Source organism: Marmota flaviventris, chromosome 4, assembly GCF_047511675.1.
Source record: "Marmota flaviventris isolate mMarFla1 chromosome 4, mMarFla1.hap1, whole genome shotgun sequence".
Taxonomy (NCBI): domain Eukaryota; kingdom Metazoa; phylum Chordata; class Mammalia; order Rodentia; family Sciuridae; genus Marmota; species Marmota flaviventris.
Window position 1 is genome coordinate 35,854,288 of NC_092501.1, and position 22,337 is coordinate 35,876,624.

Consider the following 22,337-nt stretch of genomic DNA (forward strand, 5'->3'; position numbering starts at 1 on the left):
GTAACTTTTTTTTTTTTATTAAAATGTCTTTCAGTGGTTGTTCAACTTTTTGTTATTCTCTCTAATTTTAAAATTAAACTTTATAAGAGGTAAATAGACAAAGGCAAAAATCATAGTATATGTAAGGTTTGGACTGTCTTGTGGTTTCAAGTAACCACGGGGGCTCCTGAAATGAGTTAGGGAGAGCTAGTGTAGTTTGCAATGGCAAGGACAGCTTTTCTAAGAGAGACCCTTCACTGACAATGTCTAAGACCCATTTGACTAGTAGCAGGATGAAGAGCTTGGGGAGCTCTGCTCATATATTCACAATGTAGAAAGGACTTTACTGTCAGCTGCATCAGACCTCCAAGGCACAGCATGAAGTCCTCCCACCTATGAACTTGCCCTTTGTCCAACTGCATCAGCCATGTCCTCCCTCTGGACCTTTGATCTCCAGCCTGTACATGGACCTTACCATCCTTCTCAGCTCCTGCTCTGAAACCCACTGTAGCTTCCCAAGATCAGTAGGAGTAGGCTCTGGGGGAGGAGCAGAGCAGTCAAGCCTGGGACTTGAATCCTTGTTCTGCTTTTGGCTTTTTTGTGTCGGTCCTGGAAATGTAAGTCGGGAGGATGACTGTGTATAATCAGAGCTTAATTTATTGTCTGCCTAGTGGCGCAGATCAGTTCTGAAATTCTGCCATACTTAAACTGCATATCCCAATATTAGAATTTCTTATATACTTAACTCTGCCTGCTGCATAATTTTGAGTATGAGTCATCCCCTTTCTCTCCCCAAATCCCTCTCAGTTATACAATTTTTTTTTTGCTTCTAACTAATTTTGCCCCTGTTTATCCCTGGGTTTATTATTCACCAACTGTCTTCATTACCATTTCAGTATCTCACTGGGGAGGAGGAAATATTTCACAGTGATGCAGAACAACACTGAGCAGACATTAATACCTCTAGGAGCTCTTGTTCCTATGGAAGATTGGAAAAAGATTAATCTATTTCTGAGAGGGATGAGTCCATAGCACAGATATATATATATATATCAATCTCTTTTTAAAAAAAATATTTTATCAGCAAGGAAGGTTGGTGATGAGCATCTTTGTAGAGCAAATGAAGGTGTCCAAATGGCCCTTTCCTTGTATTTCAATTTAAACTGTTAGCTTAACATACAAGAGCTCCAGCCCACCTGCACGTAGTAACAGGCTTCGTGAGATTGTGCCCACAATAAACTGAATTTACAATGGTAATTGCCCTTGATCATTCCCCTTCACATTATTCCTTAGCCCTGTTTAAAGATGAATCACTGTTTTTACTTTAAAGATGTAGATTAAAAAACATACTACAAAAAGTAGATTAAAAAAAGCATTACCTAAAATATAGGAAGGCAGTGAACCTATGTATTTTTTTAAAAATTACAATGTTTTCTCTAAAACACAGTTCAAAAAGTTCTGAGAAAGAATACATCAAGCAAGAAGTTAATAGTATGTCAATAGAACTTAGGGAAGAATTGCAGGAAAATAAAGTCATTGTAGAAATGAAATACACTTTATAAGTAACAGGAATAGTATAAATTTGGAAAACACAGCCATTTCACAAATCCAAATGGAAAGGGCAAAGACAGGGGTTTGCTCCAAGGACATCAACGAGAATGGACGCTTTCTTGTATGTCCCTGCATCGACTCCACCAATCCTTGACATCCAGCCCTTGGCTGGAGAGAACCGCAAGATAAGAGCAAGACACACTGGTCAACTTCTTCAAAGATGCACAAAATGGTGCATAAGCACCTGCCAAATTCTCTTCAAAAACTAGTAGATGAAGAATTGAGGAGTAAACTTACTCTTGTCAAGCTAAAAAAATATTCTCAGGGGGGATATTAAGAAAACCTCCTTTAGTGAACATATTGCTGAAATCCTGGTCAACCATTATGGGCCAAAGTTAGGCAATGAAGGTTGTCATGAAAGTCCTGAAAAAAAAAGAATCACCAGAGACACTTGGCTGAGATGTTTAATCATAAAATCAAAGAAAAGAAAAAGATTAAGAAAGAAGAGGATGATGAAACAGGTGCAGATGATGAGGAAACCCAGGAAGATTTAAAAGGTGATGATCATGGTGATGGGGAGGGCCGCAATGAAGGCAACGAAGACCACAATGACGATGACCACAACGATAGTGACGACCACAGTGATGATGACCACAACGACAGTGACGACCACAATGACGAAGGGGGCGACGATGACAACCACTAGGGCAATGAAGATGAAGGTGACCACAATGAAGGTGATAGCAGCGATGATGAAGGCTACAGCAGCGACAACGATGAAGATGATAACAGTGGGGCTTTGTGTTTGTGCTTTAAGCTTGATTGTATCAGTAAATGAGTGAAGTATGATTTCATTTGGAAATACTATGAAACGAGATTCTGACAAACATACTGAAGATAAAGAAGAGTGAAACCTTGATGATTCTGTTTCTTGCCACAGCTGCCCTGTATTTTCTTATAAGTTACCTTGGTTCAAACCAAGCCCACACCTGTCATAACCTGCTGTGTTCTGGTCTCTGTTGTACCCCTTTTCTTAATTGCATCATCTTTGAGACCCTTACCCCTCTATCTGAATTTTAATTATTTGCACCGCAAAATGAAAATTTAGGAATCACACAGATTTTGAAAAAAGGTGAGGTACAGTTTGAATTCTTAAGTAAGCTCTAAAAACTCATAATCTGAAATTCATAAATCAATTTAAGTTAGAAATTGTGATGCTTATTTTTATTTTAAATTTTTCTTCAATCAGTTATCTGCCAAAGAAGACATTTAATTAATTAGTTTATTATTATTTATTATTATTATTATTATTATTATTATTATTATTTTTGTACCAGGGATTGAATTCAGGGGCACTCAGCCACTGAGCCACATCCCCTGCCCTATTTTTGTATTTTTATTTAGAGACAGTTTCTCACTGTGTTGCTTAGAACCTCACCATTGCTGAGGCTGGTTTTGAACTTGCCATCCTCCTGTCTCAGCCTCCTGAGCCACTGAGATTATAGGTGTGTGCCACGGTGCCCTCAAGATCAGCTTTTCTCTAATGCCACAATTTGCCAGTTGTTAAGTATAAATATCAATTAACTAATGATGTTTTCATGCTAAATCTTATGATTTTGAAATTCAAAAATCCTGGATATTTTGTTTGTGTACTCTAGCATAAAGCATAAAAAAAACCTTTTCATATGCTTCCTGGGGAGTAAAAAAAACAGAAAGGGTAAAGATATTTAAAAGATTATTAAAAAAACAGGCAAAGTGAAGACAGAAAAATCATAATCAACATATGGAATAGATTTTGTGAAGAAGACAGCAGAGTAAATGGAACAGAAAAGTATTCAAATATATCTATGCATTCAAAGAGTATTTATTGCACATCTACTAGGTACCTTTAGATATAGGAAAAATATTGACCAAATATATAAAAGACAACTTTCTCAACTAAATAAAAACAAAATTGGAGATTAAAAAGGTAGTTTATCTTAGAAAAAAAAATAAAATGTGTAATGTAGGATAATTGGCATTAAGATATATGTAGGTTAAATTATTGAATTTTAGGAAGAAAAACTCAGTGGTCAGAAAATGAAAATCTGGTTTTTTTTTTTAAAGAGAGAGAGAGAGAGAGAGAGAGAGAGAGAGAATTTTAGTGTTTATTTTTTAGTTTTTGGTGGACACAACATCTTTGCATGTGGTGCTGAGGATCGAACCCGGGTTGCACGCATGCCAGGCAGGCGTGCTACCGCTTGAGCCACATCCCTAGCCCGAAAATGAAAATCTTATCCAGGGAAAAATCTATTTGGCCTCAGTCTTCTTAATAGTACTAATTGGTTTCTGAAGATACTAGAGCAGTATCGAACAGTATCTCAGTAGTTTGGTCATTCCAGTGGAAAGTCGTGAAACAGATTTTTAAGTTATATGGCTTCAATGAGTCAGTCCTGAAATATCTACTTGTTGACAAAATTCAGACCTCCAGAGATGAATGAGGATGTCATGATGTGTGGAGTAGTGGTAGAACCCATGGAAACAGAGACCAGAAAACAATGGAGAATTATGTCTGTAGAACACACTGTAATGATGCCGCAGTCTGGCTGGGCACAAATGCCGCAGTCTGGCTGGGCACACAATCACGAGCCACCACACAGCTTGTAGATTCAAACAGCAACTCTTTATTCCCGAACTCACACCAGCCGTCTACAATCACGTTCTGGGGAAGTCCACGTTCTCTGCCCAAATCCACGTTCTCTGCCCAAATCCACCTCCACTGGGCTTCTATCTCCAAAATATATTGTCTGAATCCCGTGAGAACTCAAGGGGAACTCAGGCAGCAGGATACGCCCTATTCCCGGGAGGAATAATCTTAAACCTTAAACCTGGAACCTAAACTGGGAACGCCCTAAACAGGATTATCTTAAAACCGGGAACACCCTAATCTGCCTTGGTCCTTGAGCAAGGTCACCTACATTCAATGTCGCTGCAACATGTCAGCAACATGGGGTACGCTGGCAAGGAAATTGTCATACCTACTTGGCTAATGGCTCCCAGCATCTCCCCCCTTCTGATTAATTAAACAACAAGCAATGTGGCTTAAGGACCGTGCCTGGTAGGTTGTCCAATTCAACATATGGTTCTTACCCGTCATCGGAAAACTGACCTTTAGGCGTCAGCCTCCTGTCTTAGGTTGGTACCACTGCAATTGAATCATACCCGTCACTGACTACCGGTCCAGCATACAGCCATACTTGTGGATAGGTCTATGCACCAGTGGGGGGGTGAGGTTCTTTGCCTCACCTCTGTTGGCCCCCAAATTTGGCCTTGGTGCCAGTGGGGGAGTGAGGTTAATGTGGCTTATGGACCGTGCCTGGTAGGTTGTCCAATTCAACATATGGTTCTTACCCGTCATCGGAAAACTGACCTTTAGGCGTCAGCCTCCTGTCTTAGGTTGATACCACTGCAATTGGATCATACCCGTCACTGACTACCGGTCCAGCATAAGCCATTGGCCCCCAAATTTTAGACCATCACTAGCAGAAGGGAGGAGGATACAGAAATGCCACGACACCAAGCCAATTGACGGCTCCTTGGGAAAAAATTGCATCACTGGTGACACCATCAGCAAAGATATGCCAGCATACCACAATTAACATGGGGTGCGCTGGCAAGGAAATAAAAATTGCATCACTAGTGACACCATCAGCAAAGATATGCCAGCATTACCACAATTCGCTGCACCAAACGATAGTTACATAGTCCAGGCAAGTTCTGCAAGCAGTTCAAAGCGGAGGAATCTATCAATATGTCCATTTCCTCCCAAAGTAAGTTTCCTCCCAAAGTAAGTTGACTCTTTGATTGAGCATTACTTGTTGAGTTCTTCACCGGCACTGGGATGGAGATAGGAATTCTGGCAATGATGCTAAAGAGACATTATCCTGAAAAGAATTATTAAATATAATGAAAAGGAAAGGTGAAAGTAAACAAACAGATCTGTTAACCTACTTTAAAAACAATCCTTAACAGCCTTTTACCTAATTTAAACTAGTAAACAAACAGATCTGTTAACCACCTTTAAAAACAATCCTTAACAGCTGTTTACCTAATTTAAATTAAACCATTTAAATCACGTGAATAAAAATAATAATAATTCGGATCCATTTTTTCATGAGCGCTCCTCATATAAGAAATATGGACATACGCACATACAGACATACAACACAAAACACAAGAGTGTACACAAACGTACAACACATAAGAAAATAGTAAAGGCCTTGTAGCTTTACCTAGGTGAAATCTCCATTGCAATGTTTAAAAACTCCACAGTCAAAAAATAAAACTGATCAGAAAAACATTAACCTAGGTTTGTATGAGCTCAAAAAATAAAAATAGAACCTTATGATGTGGAAAAATGCAATAATAAAATAGCTATTGAAAAAAGCATCCTGGTTAATCACTGTCACAGATGTAAGAATGGCCAAGCTGGAGTTCTGGATATCAGCTGTTATGGATTTGAGTCAAATCATCTTCTTTTCAATCTGTAGAGACTGTTTTAGTTAATCTTTCTGGAATCCAAATGGGCTGCTGTTCTCCCTGTGGAAAAACACAAACAGACCCCCGACTCCAGACAATCACTGGGTCAGGACCTTTCCATTGTCCTGTTAGAATATCTTTCCAAAGTACTTTAGGCTTATGTACATTTTTTGGATACATATGCCTTTCCGCAGCACTAAGTCCTGATGAATCCAAATTTAAAAAGTTTAGAGTAAAAAGCGTTATTTTAAGTTTATCTTTGGGGGATATATACCCCTTTCCAATTCCCTCTTTTTGCTTTAATAAGTATGTTTTAATAGTTTGATGAGCTCTTTCAACTATGCCTTGTCCCTGTGGATTGTATGGGATTCCTGTTATATGAGTAATACCAAATGATGAGCAAAATTGTTTAAAAGAGGTAGAGGTATAGCCAGGACCATTATCGGTTTTTAACTGTTTAGGAACGCCCACAGTGGCAAAATTTTGTAAGCAATGAGCTATAACATCTTTAGTTTTTTCTCCGGCATGAAGGGAGCCCATCAAAAATCCAGAAGAAGTATCGACTGTAACGTGTAAATATTTTAATTTTCCAAATTCTGGCAAGTGTGTGACGTCCATCTGCCAAATATGGTTAGGTATCAGTCCTCTAGGATTGACTCCAAGATTAACTTGTGGTAAAAATGTCACACAATTTTGACATTGTTTTATTATATGTCTGGCTTGTTCCTTAGTTATTTTAAAACGCTTTTGTAAAGTATTAGCATTAACATGAAACCTTTTATGAAAATTTGTAGCTTCTTCAAATGTAGAGAAAATATGTATGTCATGTGTAGTTTTATCTGCTAAATCATTGCCTAAACTAAGGGCTCCAGGCAATCCTGTATGTGCCCTGATATGTCCTATAAAGAATGGATCTTTTCTGTCCCAGATTAGACTTTGTATAGTGGAAAACAAAGAGAAAACAGTAGAAGAAGGGGAAATCCTACCAGCATCTTCAAGAGATACTATAGCATTAACTACATACTGACTATCAGAAAATAAATTAAATACAGAATCTTTAAACATCAAAAAAGCTTGTAAAACTGCATTAAGCTCTACCTTTTGAGCTGATTGTTTGGGTACTAAAAATGTAAAAGTTTGATCTGGGGTAACTACTGCTGCTGTACCATTATTAGACCCATCAGTGAATATATTTGGAGCATTCATGATAGGTGTTTTTCTTGTCATTTTAGGAAAAACTACAGGATGCTTAGACCAAAAAGACAACAAAGGATTAGATGGTAAATGATTATCAAATGAAACATTAGATTTACACATGATTATTGCCCAAGTATTTAACTCATTAGCTAACTCATCAATTTGATCCATAGTATATGGAGTAATAATTTTATTGGGAGAAATTCCAAACACTCCCTTTGCTGCTTTTATTCCTTTGAGTATTAATTGTCCTACAGCCTCAGGATACCTAGTAAGAATAGTGTTAGGAGAATAAGATAAATGTATCCACAATAATGGACCTTCTTGCCAAAATACTCCTGTAGGAATATTTTTTGTTGGTAGTACAATAAATAATAAAGGCAAACTTATATCAATTCTATCCAAATGCATATTTTCCATATATGTTTCAATAATTTTTAATGCCTTTCTTGCTTTAGGAGTTAACATGCGGGGTGAATTTGGATCTGATGGACCTTTTAGAATATCAAATAAAGGTCCCAATTCTCCTGTTGGTATACCTAGATAAGGCCTTATCCAATTTATGTCTCCCAATAACTTTTGAAAGTCGTTAAGTGATTTGAGTTGATCTACTCGTATTTGAATTTTTGGTGGACGGACCATGGTTGAGGATAATAGAACTCCTAAATAATTAATTGGAAAATTTAATTGTACTTTATCTATTGCTATCTCTAGATTATAATTTTTCAATAAGTTTGTAAGTGTGGCATAACATTCCAGCAATATGTTTTTATCTTTATGTGCCAATAATACATCATCCATATAGTGAAATATTTGTAGTTCAGGATTTTGATTTCTAAGTGGCTGGATTGCTTTGTTAACATATATTTGACACATAGTTGGACTGTTAGCCATCCCTTGAGGGAGTACTTTCCATTCATATCTCTGATCAGGACCTTCATGATTTAATGCAGGGATAGTAAATGCAAAACGTGGACTATCCTCGGGATGAATTGGAATTGAAAAAAAACAATCTTTAATATCTATAGCTAAAACATGCCAGGTTTTTGGCAAAGCAGACAATTGAGGAATCCCTGATTGAGCAGGTCCCATAATAACCATCTCATTATTAATGGCTCTTAAATCTTGCAATAATCTCCATTTACCAGATTTCTTTTTGATGACAAAAATGGGAGTATTATGGGGAGATATGGAAGGTTGTATATGTCCTTCCGCTAATTGTTGTTTGACCAGATCATGGGCTACTTGTGTCTTTTCTTTAGTAAGGGGCCACTGAGGAACCCACACTGGTCTTTCTGATTTCCAAGTAATTTTGATTGTCTCAGTGGCCCTTTCTGAAAATCCAACCCATGTCTGTCTGTTCCTTGATCTATTTGTACTGGTGCTGCTATACCTTGCCCTTGTTTTCCTAATCTTTTTTCTTTCCTAAAGCCTTGTCTAGCCCTAGTAGTGGGCGAATTAGGATTGATGTTATTTGTTAATGTCAAACCTAATTGATCTAGGACATCTCGTCCCCATAAATTTATAGGAAGATGATCCAATACATATGGCTGTATAGTTCCTTCACATCCTTCAGGATCCTTCCAATCTAATATCATAGAACTTCTATGGGGATTAGTCGCCACTCCTAGGCCTCGAAGCGTTTGAGTGGCTTGTTGTAATGGCCAATGTTTTGGCCATTCTTGACAAGAGATAATGCTAAGGTCAGCTCCTGTGTCCAGTAGCCCATTAAACTCATGACCTTGAATATTTAGTTTTAGCATTGGGCGAGAATCTAAATTTAAAGACAACATAGCCCAATCTACACCTGTGGAGCCTAATCCCCTGGAACCTCTTTCTACACTATGACTAGGAAATTTATTATGTAGGCTGGGTATTATTAACAATTGTGCTATTCTATCTCCAGGTGAAATTACTGATATACCTCTTGGAGAACTAGCTATAATTTTTATTTCACCTACATAATCGGGATCAATTACCCCAGGACTTATCATAAGTCCTTTTAATGTAGATGAACTACGTCCCAGTAATAAGCCTACTGTTCCTTGGGGAAGAGGTCCTTTTACTCCTGTGGGAATGATTTGAACTCCCATCTCTGGAGTTAATACTGCTCTGGCAGAGGCGCAGATGTCCAACCCTGCGCTCCCTCGGGTTTGTCTGATGAGGGATTTAATGGACAATGTGTCCTGGGCACTACCCTGATGGTGTTGCTGGGATCCTCCACTGCCCCGTATATTTGTGGTTGTGGGCCCCGGAGCATTGGGCCCCCCTGTCCGTTTTTTGGCAATGGAGCCTGATGCCTTTCTCCACGATATCTTGGATAAATACCTGGTCTTTGTCCGTTTTTTGATAAGGGAGTACCTTCTATGGTGGTTTGAGAACGGCATTCATTAGCCCAATGTCTCCCTCTACGGCATCGTGGGCAAATACCCGGTATTCTATTCCTTTGATACCTACTTTTGTTAAACCCTCCTCCTATGGGGCAATTCCTTTTAAAATGTCCTGTTTGTTCACAATCATAGCATGTTTTTGGCCTGGCATCTAAAGCCTGTTGTACTGCAGCTGCCAAGACTTGCCCTTGTTCATTAATATCTCTACATAATTTAATATATGTGTTTAAATCTTCATGTCTCCATGGTCTAATAACCTCTCTGCAGCAAAGATTTGCTTGGTCATAAGCCAGTTGTTTTATTAATTGCATTGCTTGTTCTGTATCCCCAAAAATTTTGGCAGCCGTTTGAATTAGCCTATCTACAAAGTCAGCGTAAGGTTCATTAGCTCTCTGTATTACCTTAGATAGCTGACCTTGTAAATCTCCATGTCCTTGTAAAGTCTTCCATGCCCTAACTGCGTCTGCAGCAATTTGTGCATATATAGCAGGATCATATTCAATTTGTTGCCGTTGACCCTCATAAGGTCCTTTTCCTAACAACATATCTAGATTTCTTTGAGGGTAACCGGCTGCTGCATTTCGCCTAGCTGTCTCCGTGCAAAATTCCTCATTGGCAACCTTCCATAACAAATATTGTCCTCCATTTAGTACAGATTTACACATGCTAGCCCAATCTGCTGGCGTCATGTCCAAGTTAGTAATGGACTCAACCATGCTTACCGTGAAGGGAGCTTGGGGGCCATAGGTTGTTACAGCCTCCTTTAACTGCTTCACTGTTTTAAAATCTAATGCACGGTGAATTCGCTGCCCTCCTGCCTGTTCAAGTACAGGGCATGCTAATCTTTGAGGTCCTGTCTCAGGATCCCATTTATCAACTACGGGGTTTGAGGGCCACTCAGCTGTCTCCATCGGTGGGGCTGTTGGTTGAATTACGCCCTCTTGTGATAAAACGGAGTTAGTAACAGCCTCCTGTTGTGGCCTTTTTCCTAACAACCCCTTTTCCTTTAAATTTTCTTCCTCTGTCTGACTAGCTCGAGAGACCTTCTCTTTTGTTTGATCTAAAATGTCTTTCTCCATGGTCTGAACCTCTAACAATTTACTTCACATCTTTTCGGTTTGTTTTTTACTTATTTCTAATCTACTATAAAGATAACGCAACCCAATAAGATAGCACAAAACAAAGCCGAAATTGAATGAAACAAAAACGGAATAAAAAATCATTGTATCAATTTTCTCTTCCTCAGGGCCGACAAACTTCAAACCTTTAGTCAACCATTTTTTCCAGTTTGCCTGAGAAATTTCTAGGGACAGGCAACTTGAAATAAAAACAAAATAAATCAAAACAATAACACATTGTTTTTTGAATTGGTCACCCATTCTTTCGCTCTTCCTCAGGGGCGAGCAATTTCACTTACCTCTAAACTTCAGAAGTTCCCCGTAGGGGCCACCAAATGCCGCAGTCTGGCTGGGCACAAATGCCGCAGTCTGGCTGGGCACACAATCACGAGCCACCACACAGCTTGTAGATTCAAACAGCAACTCTTTATTCCCGAACTCACACCAGCCGTCTACAATCACGTTCTGGGGAAGTCCACGTTCTCTGCCCAAATCCACGTTCTCTGCCCAAATCCACCTCCACTGGGCTTCTATCTCCAAAATATATTGTCTGAATCCCGTGAGAACTCAAGGGGAACTCAGGCAGCAGGATACGCCCTATTCCCGGGAGGAATAATCTTAAACCTTAAACCTGGAACCTAAACTGGGAACGCCCTAAACAGGATTATCTTAAAACCGGGAACACCCTAATCTGCCTTGGTCCTTGAGCAAGGTCACCTACATTCAATGTCGCTGCAACATGTCAGCAACATGGGGTACGCTGGCAAGGAAATTGTCATACCTACTTGGCTAATGGCTCCCAGCATAATGATACAAACCTTGACAATATAAAATTGTTATATGAATAATAAATAGTGGGAATGAGGGAGGCAGGGTAAAAGGAAGTATAAATGTTAATTTCCACATTTCAAAGCAAGTTATTAAATAATAACTTGACATAGGCAATTAAAAAAGAATTTCAAGCACAGTTTTAAAAAATAACCCTATATCTTAGTTCTGGGACTTTTTATAAATAAAATCCCTTGCATTTGAATCCTTTCTTAAGAATTAGTAATTTTTCAGTTGCTCATCAGTATCTTATAGTTAATATAAAACAAAATATACTAGGAAAACTAATCTTGTATTCAAGGTATAGTCTTTAATTTGATCCCAGAATGTGAGCATTACATCTAGTCACATTTTCCTTTGAAAATCTTTGTTTAGTGAGTCCAACACAGCCAGGTTAAAATCTCCAGCTTTGGAGGAAGTGACCAGTTCATCAGTTGGGTAGTAGGCAAAGTGGTAAATTCATATTTGAGGCCACCTTAGGCAAAGAATCTTTTTGATTACCAAGACCCAAATTTAGTGCTTTGAAATGCTTGCACTCCTACAGGGCCCACTGTTATCAAAAATGAATGAAGAACAAAAGATGGAATTCTCTTCTTTCATTCTCATTGTTTGCAGGGAACCTAAGTTGAATTGTCTGACTTTACACATTTTTACTTGTCCTCTCTTTATCTCTTCGTGTTTGCTTATATATGTGTAAGTTAGATGAATGCTTAAATAATGTGATTTACTGTAATATTTTTTTCATCGATTTTTTTTTTGTTCTAATTAGTTACACATGACAGTAGAGTGCATTTTTTTACATTAAATGCTATTTTTATTTAAAGCAAGGCACCCCTACTTGTTCTAAAATATGGGATATGCTACTGCACTGAAAAATCAAATGAGGAGACAGATTTTCTCCTGTCTAGAGCTGGTTTAAATCAGTGAAGCCATTAATGTCCCTCCAAGTCTGGACTATTTTGACAATCACTTTACAGTTTCAAAATTTAACAAACACTCTTAAGATTTACCTAAAACCAAAAAAAAAAAAAAAAAAAAAGAGGGGGGTCAACTTTTAAATTGAGACTAGCCTTCCCCCTAAGCAGACAGGTACCTATATTAAATGCCTTTAATCACAAGGTTTAGAAAGTCAAACTATTTCTAAAGACATAAAACTGCCAATTTGTCATTTATACTCACTAACCTGTGGTATTTATTTATTTTAATTGCTACCCCTATCTAAATAATCAAATATAGCTAAAATTAAAACTATTCTGCCATACCATAGTGGTTTAAAGGTCTGAAACCTTTCCTTGCTTTGGTGAGTGTTTGGTTACAATAAAACATTATTCATTCATAAGAAGCTTTACATCAGAGTTCTCAAATCATAGGCAAAATCAAAACCTTGAACAGGTTATTTTTTAAATGAGAAAAAGATTATAAAGATAGTACTGAATAAATATATGTAGTCTTTACAATGGATAACATATCCTCTATAAAAACAAACTGCTTAATTATATTAAAAAAGAAGTAATCAGGTTTTCTTAATCAGATCCTGAACAGTTTAAACAAAAATTTAAGATTTGTGGTTTATTTCATAATACCAAATTGAATCTTTCTCCTTCTCAACAGTTCAGTATGAATTTTTCTTAGAAGCATTAACCCCAAACCCAAAATCCTTTCTCTTGCAGCAGTTGCTGCCAATTAACAGAAACTTGATAGCCCATGTCCAAGAAAGATGTGCAAATGAAATGCTTCTTGCTTCATCTTTACTATCTGGAGTCCCTGGAGGTTTTATTTTCCTTTTGGACATCAATGGTGAACATGGGACCTATCCTTGAGCATAGCTGCAACAGCATCCACATGGGTATCCAAGTGCTCATCAGCTCTTCCAGTAGCCTTTCCACTAGAACTGTATTCCATGGTGATTCTCACAGGCTTCAGGGGAGCAAAAAAATTTATAATGTCTTGGGCATTAGCTTGAAAAGGTAATCCTCTCATGTGGACAAAATGCAATGAAGGCGTAGTTCCAAAATCAACACCCTCTGGAAACTTTTCTGAAATCTCCTTAGGCAATTTTTCAAAACCTGTCATGGGTCAAGTGTCTTCATTTACTTCATGTTCTTCAAAGACCATTTCTGGCTCAATTATATACTTAGCAGTAGGAGAAGATGCCATTTTCTTTCCCTTATGATAGCCAACATGGGTTCGAACTTCATTCCTTCTGCTTGTAAATATCTCTATATAAAGTTACCAATTTCTTGGTTGGCCATTTCTGATTCTCCAAACTGCACATATACTTCCCCTGTTTTTCTTCTCCCTCTATAGTCCATCACAAAAGTAATGTCCACTATATTCAGTCCTGCAAAGAAGTCTATGATTGGGGGCTGGGGAAACAACTCAGTTGGTAGAGTGCTTATCTAGCATGCAGAAAGCCCTGGGTTCAATCGCCAGCACCACCAAAAAAAAAAAAAAAAAAGAAGTCTATGATGTCTTTCCCATTGCAATTATTAGGAAGTCCTCTTAAATGAACTACACCATCATTCACCACAGGTGATGACTTGACCTGTAGGTTCTTCATTAAGGCATCCACATCTTCATTATTTATCTCATATACTTCCACATATGGCTGACCCATATACATATGGTGCTTGTCTAAGGCTTTCTGCACATTCTGTTCTGACTCCATTTCAATTAAGGCATCACCCCTTTGTTTCCTATCTTTATTTAAAAGGAAATGTATTCCATTCTCACTATTGCAGATTCTGTAGTCTGAGAAAAAGGTAAGCACATCTTCCACAGTATATGACAAAAGCACCCCTTGACCTCGAATGAGATAAACATCATCTACCTGCTCTCCTAACTTGGTTGGGGCCAATTCATACTCAGGGAGTGGTATAAGGTCGTCCAGGTAGGTAGTTTTGGACTCCTGGCTGTAGCTCTACGCAGAGCCCTTGGAGGCCACCATCCACTGTGGTACCAGTAGCAGAGCAGTGTGCAGAGCCGGGTAGGAGGAGGCGGGGACTGCTGCTGAGGTGACTGCAGGGGGTTGGCCGGTGCAGGCCCACAGCAGGTAATGGCGGCCCTAAACGCCTGAGGGGAAGGAGCCAGCAGCAGAATAAAAGGGTGCACTGGCAGCTGTTGCAGTTACAGCCATAGCCCCAGAGCAGTGCCTTCCAGCCTTGGACTCTGCAGGCGGCTCAGGGCCTGGAGGCAGCTGCCGCTGCAGCAGGAGCAGAGGGGAAGTGGAATCTAGGGCCCAGGAGGGGACACCGGGCACATTCACTGCAGGCGCCAGGGGCAGTTAAAGAGCCGTTTCCAAATCAGTTCACTAGGCAATAAAGGCCCAACTAGTCACTGGATATACGTAAAGAGACACATTTCAAATCCATTACTTTATACCACAAATAGTGCAGAAATAAACCCAATAACCACATTCAGAAATCAATGACAGCATTTTTTCTTATAAAATATAAGTACAAATTAAATATAAATTTTTAAGTTTAAATGTTAAGGATAAAAATATTGAATATCATATGGTAAATAAACAATAGCTTTTTCATGAATAATACTCTAATATTAATTTTAATGCTGGACTAAGATTAATGTAGTTAGTGATCTTCGCAGGTAAGAAATTTAGCCATCATACCTGCTCTTCTGGGAGTTGACAGAATCAAATGATCATCAACCTGCCCTCACTGAGCCTGAACATAAATTCCACAAAACCATGGCCACACAGAGGCAGTCAGAGGGATTAACTGCAGGCACTCCAAAGCCAGAGAATGCTTGGGTGTGAATCCAGTTTTCCCACTCACCAATGGGGAGAGATAAGGAGATTTTCTTTTCTCATAGTGCTCTGAAGGCTGTCACGACGGATCCAAGTTTCTGTACAGCATGCGCATCATGGCGGAGCAAGTCAGGCCGACCGAATGCGCAGCCTGGCAAAGCCGAGTTGAGCTGTCCTGCAAGCGCACCCTGGCAGTGCCAAGTCGGTCGGCCTGGTGCATGCATCATGGTGCAGTGGGTCAGAGTGCATTTTCATACATCATACACAAATGGAGTATAGCTTCTCCTTCTTCTGGTTGTACATGTTGTAGAGTTATACCAGCTGTGTATTCATATATGCACATAGATTCATTCTATTCTTCCTACTCCCATACCCCTTCCCCACCTTTCACTTCCCTCTGCCTAATCCAAAGTACCTCTGTTCTTCCCTAGGTGCCTTCCCCTCTTATTGTGAATTAGCATCTGCATATCAGAGAAAATATTTGACCTTTAGTTTTTTTGGATTTGGCTCATTTCACTTAGCATAATATTCTCCAACTTCATCCATTTTTATAAGTATTACATTGAATCTGTAGATCACTTTGAATAATATGGACTGTTTAATTCTTCCAATGTTTGAACATTGGACAATGTGGAATATATTTATGTCTCCTTCAATTTTGATCATGTCTAAATCTTTTATCTTCTTGATTAAGTTTATTCTTACATGTTTAAAATTATCTTGCAAACAGGATTGTTTTCTTGATTTCTGTTTTTGGGTAGATCACTACTGCTGTACAGAAATACAGCTGGATTTTGTAGGTTGGTTTTATAACTTCCAACTTTACTGAGTTTTTTGATCTCAATGGTTTTGGGGGTCTAACAGTTTTGGGGGTTGTCTATATAAATGATCATATTGTCTGCAAAGACAATTGGTACCTCTCTTTCTGATTTTGGGTGCATTCTCTTTCTTTCTCTTGCCTAGTTGTTCTGACTAGGACTTCCAATACTATGTTGAATAAAAGTGGTGACTGGGCATCCTTGTTTTGTTCTTGATAGAGGGAAAGTTTTCAATTTTTCCTACTGGGTATGATGCTAGTTGTATGTTTGTCCTATATGGTTTTTATTGTGTTGAGATACATTCCTTCAACACCTAACTTGGTGAGGGTTTTTATCATGAAGAGATATTAAATTTTGACAAATTCTTTCTCTGCATCTATTAATATGATAATATGGTTTTTGTTCTTTATTCTGCTAATGCATTATATTTATTTATTTGTATATGTAGAACTGTCTTTACATCCTGGGATAAAATCCCATTTGATCATGATAGTATCCTTTTCATGTCACTGAATTCAGTCTGTTGGTATTTTCTGAGAATTTTTGCATGTATTTTACCAGGGTTGGAGGCCTATAATTTTTCTTTTCTTGTCGTGGTTTTGTCTAACTTTAGTGTCTAAGTAGTGCTCTTAAAATGAGTTTGAAAGTATTCTCTTTTTAGTTTTTAGAAGGATCTTGAGAAGTGTTGATATTGCTTCTTTAAATGTTTGGTAGAATTTCGCAATGAAGACATTAGGTCCTTGGATTTGCTTTGATGGGAAGATTTTTATTACTGATTGAAGCTCATTACTTATTATTGTTCTGTTCAGATTTTCCATTCATTATGGGTCTTGGTAGATTATATGTGCCTAGGAATTTATCCATTTGTTCCAGGTTATCCAATTTGTTGGCTTATAATTGTTCATTGTAGTCTCTTGTGATCTTTTCTATTTCTGTAGTTTCACTTGTAATGTCCCTTTTACATCTCTGATTTTATTTGTCTTCTCTCTCATTTTCTTAGTCTAACTAAAGATTTGCCAATTTTATTTCTTTTCAAAAATAAAGTATATTTTGTCGTTCTTTTTACTATTTTTTAAATCTCTCTTTGTGCTCTGATCTGTTATTTTTTTCCCTTCTGCTAACTTTGGGATTGGTTTGTTCTTTTTCTAGTTCCTTGAGGTATAAAGTTTATTTGTGATCTTTCTTCTTTTTGAATGGAGGTATTTATCACTATAAACTTCCCTCTTAGTACTGCTTTTGCTGTATTGCTTTCGTTTTGGTATGTTGTTTAATTTTAATTTGCCTTCTGGTATTTTTTTTCCCTTTCTGGTATTTTGATTTCTTCTTTGACTCATTGACTATTTGAGGATTTGATTTTTAATTTTTACGTATTTGTTAACATTCCGGTTTTCCTCTTGTTACTGACTTTAAGTTTCTTATTACTGAGGTTGTGTTACTGGCTGCATGGTGTTACACAACTGCTGGAGGTCCTAGGTTTTTGTCTGTCTAGCAGAAAGATTCAGTAATTCAGACTCTAATAAGCAGTTTAAGAAACAGTTGTTTGTAGTTTATTAGCAAAGCAAGGAAGTACACCCCAAAGGAAGTGGAGCAGTCTGTGTCAAAAGGTGATGAGCACCTCTACCTGCATCTGTGATTATTCTTATGCCAGTGAGGATATAAATTAGGTCCCTATTTATCTTGCTAGGTCATTTGATTGACACATACATGTTAGGTAACTCGATGCCCAATGTACCAGTACTAACCCAGAACTACATAAGCAGAGCCTACAAGAGAGAGCAAAACCATGATGTAAATGATATTACAATGAATCCAGGTCATTTGGGGACACAATTTTTCAGGTCCTGCTTATGCCTAACATTTTTTAATATAAGAGGGAGATGGTTTGTTCCTCTATTTTTCCTCATAATGGAAAGTCATCCTACCTGTTAGGACCACAAGGGCATAAGATGTACACTTGCAGAACCACAAGGGGGTGGTTCAGCACCCTTCTCAGCCCCTCCCTCTCATTTCTTCCTAACTATCTTTTCTAGCAGTTGGAACAGATACTTGGATGTCTTAGTCTTCTTAACTATCTTAAGATATGCTGTGAACCAGATGGGATGACCTCATTTGGTTCCACTGGGAGCATGTTTCTGAGTCTACTGCAGCTTCATTAGCTGAGGTCACTGATGCTGAAGATTGCAGGGACCTCAGTGGCTAAGGTTGCGGGTGTTTGCAGCAAGGCAGAGAAAGCTATTAGAGTTTTCATGATCTGATTTTCTCCCACCAGGAAATTCTTAGCAGAAAGAATACCTCTTGGTGACAGACCTGGCTCACAGGCATGCTTGTAGTAACAGCTCACCAGTGTCTGACGCATATTGCACTGAATTCTATGGAGTGGCCATACAGCCAGATGCCTGTGGATCTGACACATCTCAGGGACTCTGAGGTCTGGGGCAGCAATGACAGCTGCACAGGGACAGGTGTTCCCACAGCATAGGTAACAACTTAGCATTCAGATAAGCCCCTATTTGATGGGGTTGGTACCTGAATTTCCCCTTCTTGTGGGTGGAGGAATGCAGCAGTATTGTCCTCTATGGGGATCTCTGGTGGCCATTGCTCTGGGTTACCTCAGTGACAAAAGCTGCTGATGACCTCTGTTGAGCAGCTGCTGGGGTCCATGTGGATACCTGGATGGATTACTAAAAGAACTCTGCAAAGAGTTTGCAGCTTCCTTGGGTCCATTGAGGTCATCAGAGCAAAAGCTGCCAAAGTCCACAGAGCAGGCTGCTGGGGATAGCTAAGATACTTTCTGTGAGACTGATATGAACAGTCCCTGTGCTTCTTTATTCCTAGCTGTCTCCAGAAGTCTCAGTTATGCCAATCTCCCCAGGAAGCCTTTTTATGCAGTTGTTCTTTTATGCTCTACCACGTTGCTGCAGTTTTTAATTGAGGCAATTTTCCTCCTTTCCTGGAGATTAGACACTGCTTGGGGGAGTTGACCAAGCTAAAACCAACTGGACTTATATACCTTGGAGATATTGCAGGGTCATTTCCAGACCACCATAATAAAGCAAATACTGCAATAAAGTGAGTTGAATGAATATTTTGGTTTCCCAGTTCACATAAAAATTAGATTTACACAGTACTATAGTCTATTTTTTTATTTTTTATTATTTGGTGGACACAACATCTTTATTTTTATGTGGTGCTGAGGATCGAACCCAGCGCCCTGTGCATGCCAGGCGAGTGCGTTACCGCTTGAGCCGCATCCCCTGTACTATAGTCTATTAAATGGCAATAACATTATGTCTAAATAATAATGCATACCTTACTTGAAAATAGTTGCTCACTAAAACTGGTAAGGATCATCTGAGCCTTCTGTCAGTTTTAGTATTTTTATTGAAGAAGGGTCTTGTCTTGATGTTCATGGCTGCTCACTGTTAAGGATGGTGGTTGATGAAGGTTGAGATAGTGTCATGGCACTATTTTAAAAATAGGACAATAATGAAGTCTGACACATCAATTTACCCTTACTTTCATGAAGGAGTTCTCTATTGCATAGTATGTTGCTGGCTAGCATTTTAGGCACAGTGGAACTTCTTTTAAAATTGGTATTAATACTTTTTAAAACCTTGCGGCTGCTCTATCATCAAAGTTTTTGTAATATTCTAAATCTTTCATTGTCATTTCAACAATCTTCACATTATATTCACTGGGAGCAGGTTCTATCCCAAGGAACTATTTTCTTTGCTCATCCATAAAAAGAAACTCCTTATCCATTAACGTTTTAGCGTGAGTTTGCAACAATTCAGTTATATCCTCAATTTCCATTTCTAATTCTGATTAACTTGTTATTTCTACTACATTTGCAGTTACTGCATCCACTGAAGTATTAAACTTCTCAAAGTCATCCATGAGGATTTGGAATCAATTCCTTCCACATTCCTGTTAATGTTGATATTTTGGCCCCCTTCCATGAATCAAAAATGTTCTGATGATAGCTAAATAGTGAATCCTTTCCAAAAAGTAAGTCTTCAATTTACTTTGCTGAAATCCATCAGAGGAATCACAGTCTATAACAGAGATAGTCTTCCAAAATATTTTTCTTAAACAGTAAGACTTAAAAGTTGAAATTACCCTTTGTTCCATGGGCTGCAGAAGGACATTGTTAGCAGGCATCAAAATAATGTTCATCTCACCTTATATCACCATCAAAGCTCTTGTATGACCAGGTACATTGTCTATGAGCAGCAGTAGTATTTTGGAAGGAACTTTTTCTAAGGAAAGGTCTTAACAGTGGGCATAAAATAGTAAATCTTGATGTTAACAGATATGTTGCCATCCAGGCTTAGTTACACCAAAGAGCACCAGCAGACGAAGATTCAAGATGGTGGATTAGAGGAACACTGCATTTCCAGTAGCTACATGGCTAGGGATTCACACAGTGGTAAATAACCTTTTCTCAGCAAGGTGGGTGAAAGAAGGAATTCACTGAAACTCAATACCAGACAGTCAGAGTCTCTTGGAGACTCAGAAATTCTGGTGCATTGAACAAAGAACAAGTAAGAGTAGACTGGAGCCAAGCCGATTGCAGCAGCAATGTTGGTGCTGGTCCACTGCAGAGGAGAATTATACAAACAGAGGGAGAAACACAAGACATAAACTTGGCACACACAAAAATTCTGTAGTACAGATAAGTAGCTTGAGCTCAGCTGATCCAGAGGCTGCCCAACAAACTAATGTTTGAAAAGTGTTCTGTGCTTCTCAAGTGGCAAGTGGAAAGCTGAGGTGGGGAGCCATCCTGAGGAGGCCACACTGCAGTTTGCTGCTGCAGGACTCCAGGAGATGACTGTAAACATTGCCATCATCTCCTGGAAAGTGCCTATCATGTGACCTATGATGTACCCAGCAGAATGGAAGTAAAACAGGGGCAGAAGAGGTTGTTCCCAGGGTGATTCAAATCAGAGATAAAGAGGGGAGTGCTTTACTTTCCCTCTGAGTCTGGCAGCTCATGGCTCACATGATCAGTGGAAGAGAATCAGGAAACTGAAAAGTTAGGCAAGGATTAAGACTGGGAAGACCATATTTGTGGGCAGTGGAATGTAAGAGACCTGTGTAGGACTGGATCCCCTGCCCTGCAAGAAGAATTCTTGGGAGACTCTTGAGATCCAGACTCCCAACAGAGATTAGCATCTGTCAGAACTTAGGGGTGTGTTTAATCTCGCCAGAGCAGATACCACCCAGAAAAGTCCCTAAGGCTGAATTAGACCTAAACTTCTGCCACCAGAACTCCCCTCATAGAACCCTACAGCAGCTCAACCCTGGCAGTACATTGGTCTAGTCAGAATGAAAATGAGAAAAATATCCAATTGACAGTATCTCCCGTCTGTCCTACCAGGAGAGCGTGAGAGACAATGGAATATTAATTTGCATGGATTTTGCCCTCTCCTACCAAATTATAATAATTGCACCAAGACATGAAGTGAGCACATGCTGTTGGAAACAAATGGCACCAACAGACTTGCTTAATGCAGGCTTTCCCTGAAATTTTCATTGATTAAATCTTCACCACTGCTATTCAATATAATCCTTGAAACTCTAGACAGAGCAATTAGACTAAAGAAATTAAAGGAAGACAAATAGGAAAAGAGCTGAAATTATCATTAGTTGCCAGTGACAAGATTCTATACTTAGAGAATCCAAAAAATTCCACCAGAAAACTTCTAGAATTAAGAAATGCATTCAGAAAAGTAGTATTGATATAAAATCAATACCCACAAATTAAATGCATTTCTATACATTAATGATGAATCCACTGAATGAGAAATTCGGAAAACTACTCCATTCACAATAGTGTCAAAAAAAAAAAATACTTGGGAATCAATTTAACAAAAGAGGTGAAAGACTTCTACAATGAAAACCACAGAACACTAAAGAAAGAAATTTAAAAAGACCTTACAAGATGGAAAGATCTCCTGTGCTCTTGGATAGGCAGAATTAATATTGTCAAAATGGTCATACTACTCAAAGCACCATACAGATTCAATGCGATTCCAATTAAAACCCCAATGTCATTCCTCATAGAAATAGAAAAAGCGATCATGAAACTCATTTAGAAAAATAGACCCTTAGCAAGAGAGTGAAGCAGGAGGTTTCACAATACCATTTGACCCAGCTATCCCACTCCTTG

At 38.7% G+C, this 22,337-nt stretch overlaps 1 pseudogene; it reads right to left on the reverse strand.

Moving 5' to 3' along the window:
• Window positions 1-13,372: 13,372 nt before the first annotated feature.
• LOC114096436 (G-rich sequence factor 1 pseudogene) lies at window positions 13,373-15,567 on the reverse strand (annotated as a pseudogene).
• Between the last annotated feature and the right edge of the window lie 6,770 nt (window positions 15,568-22,337).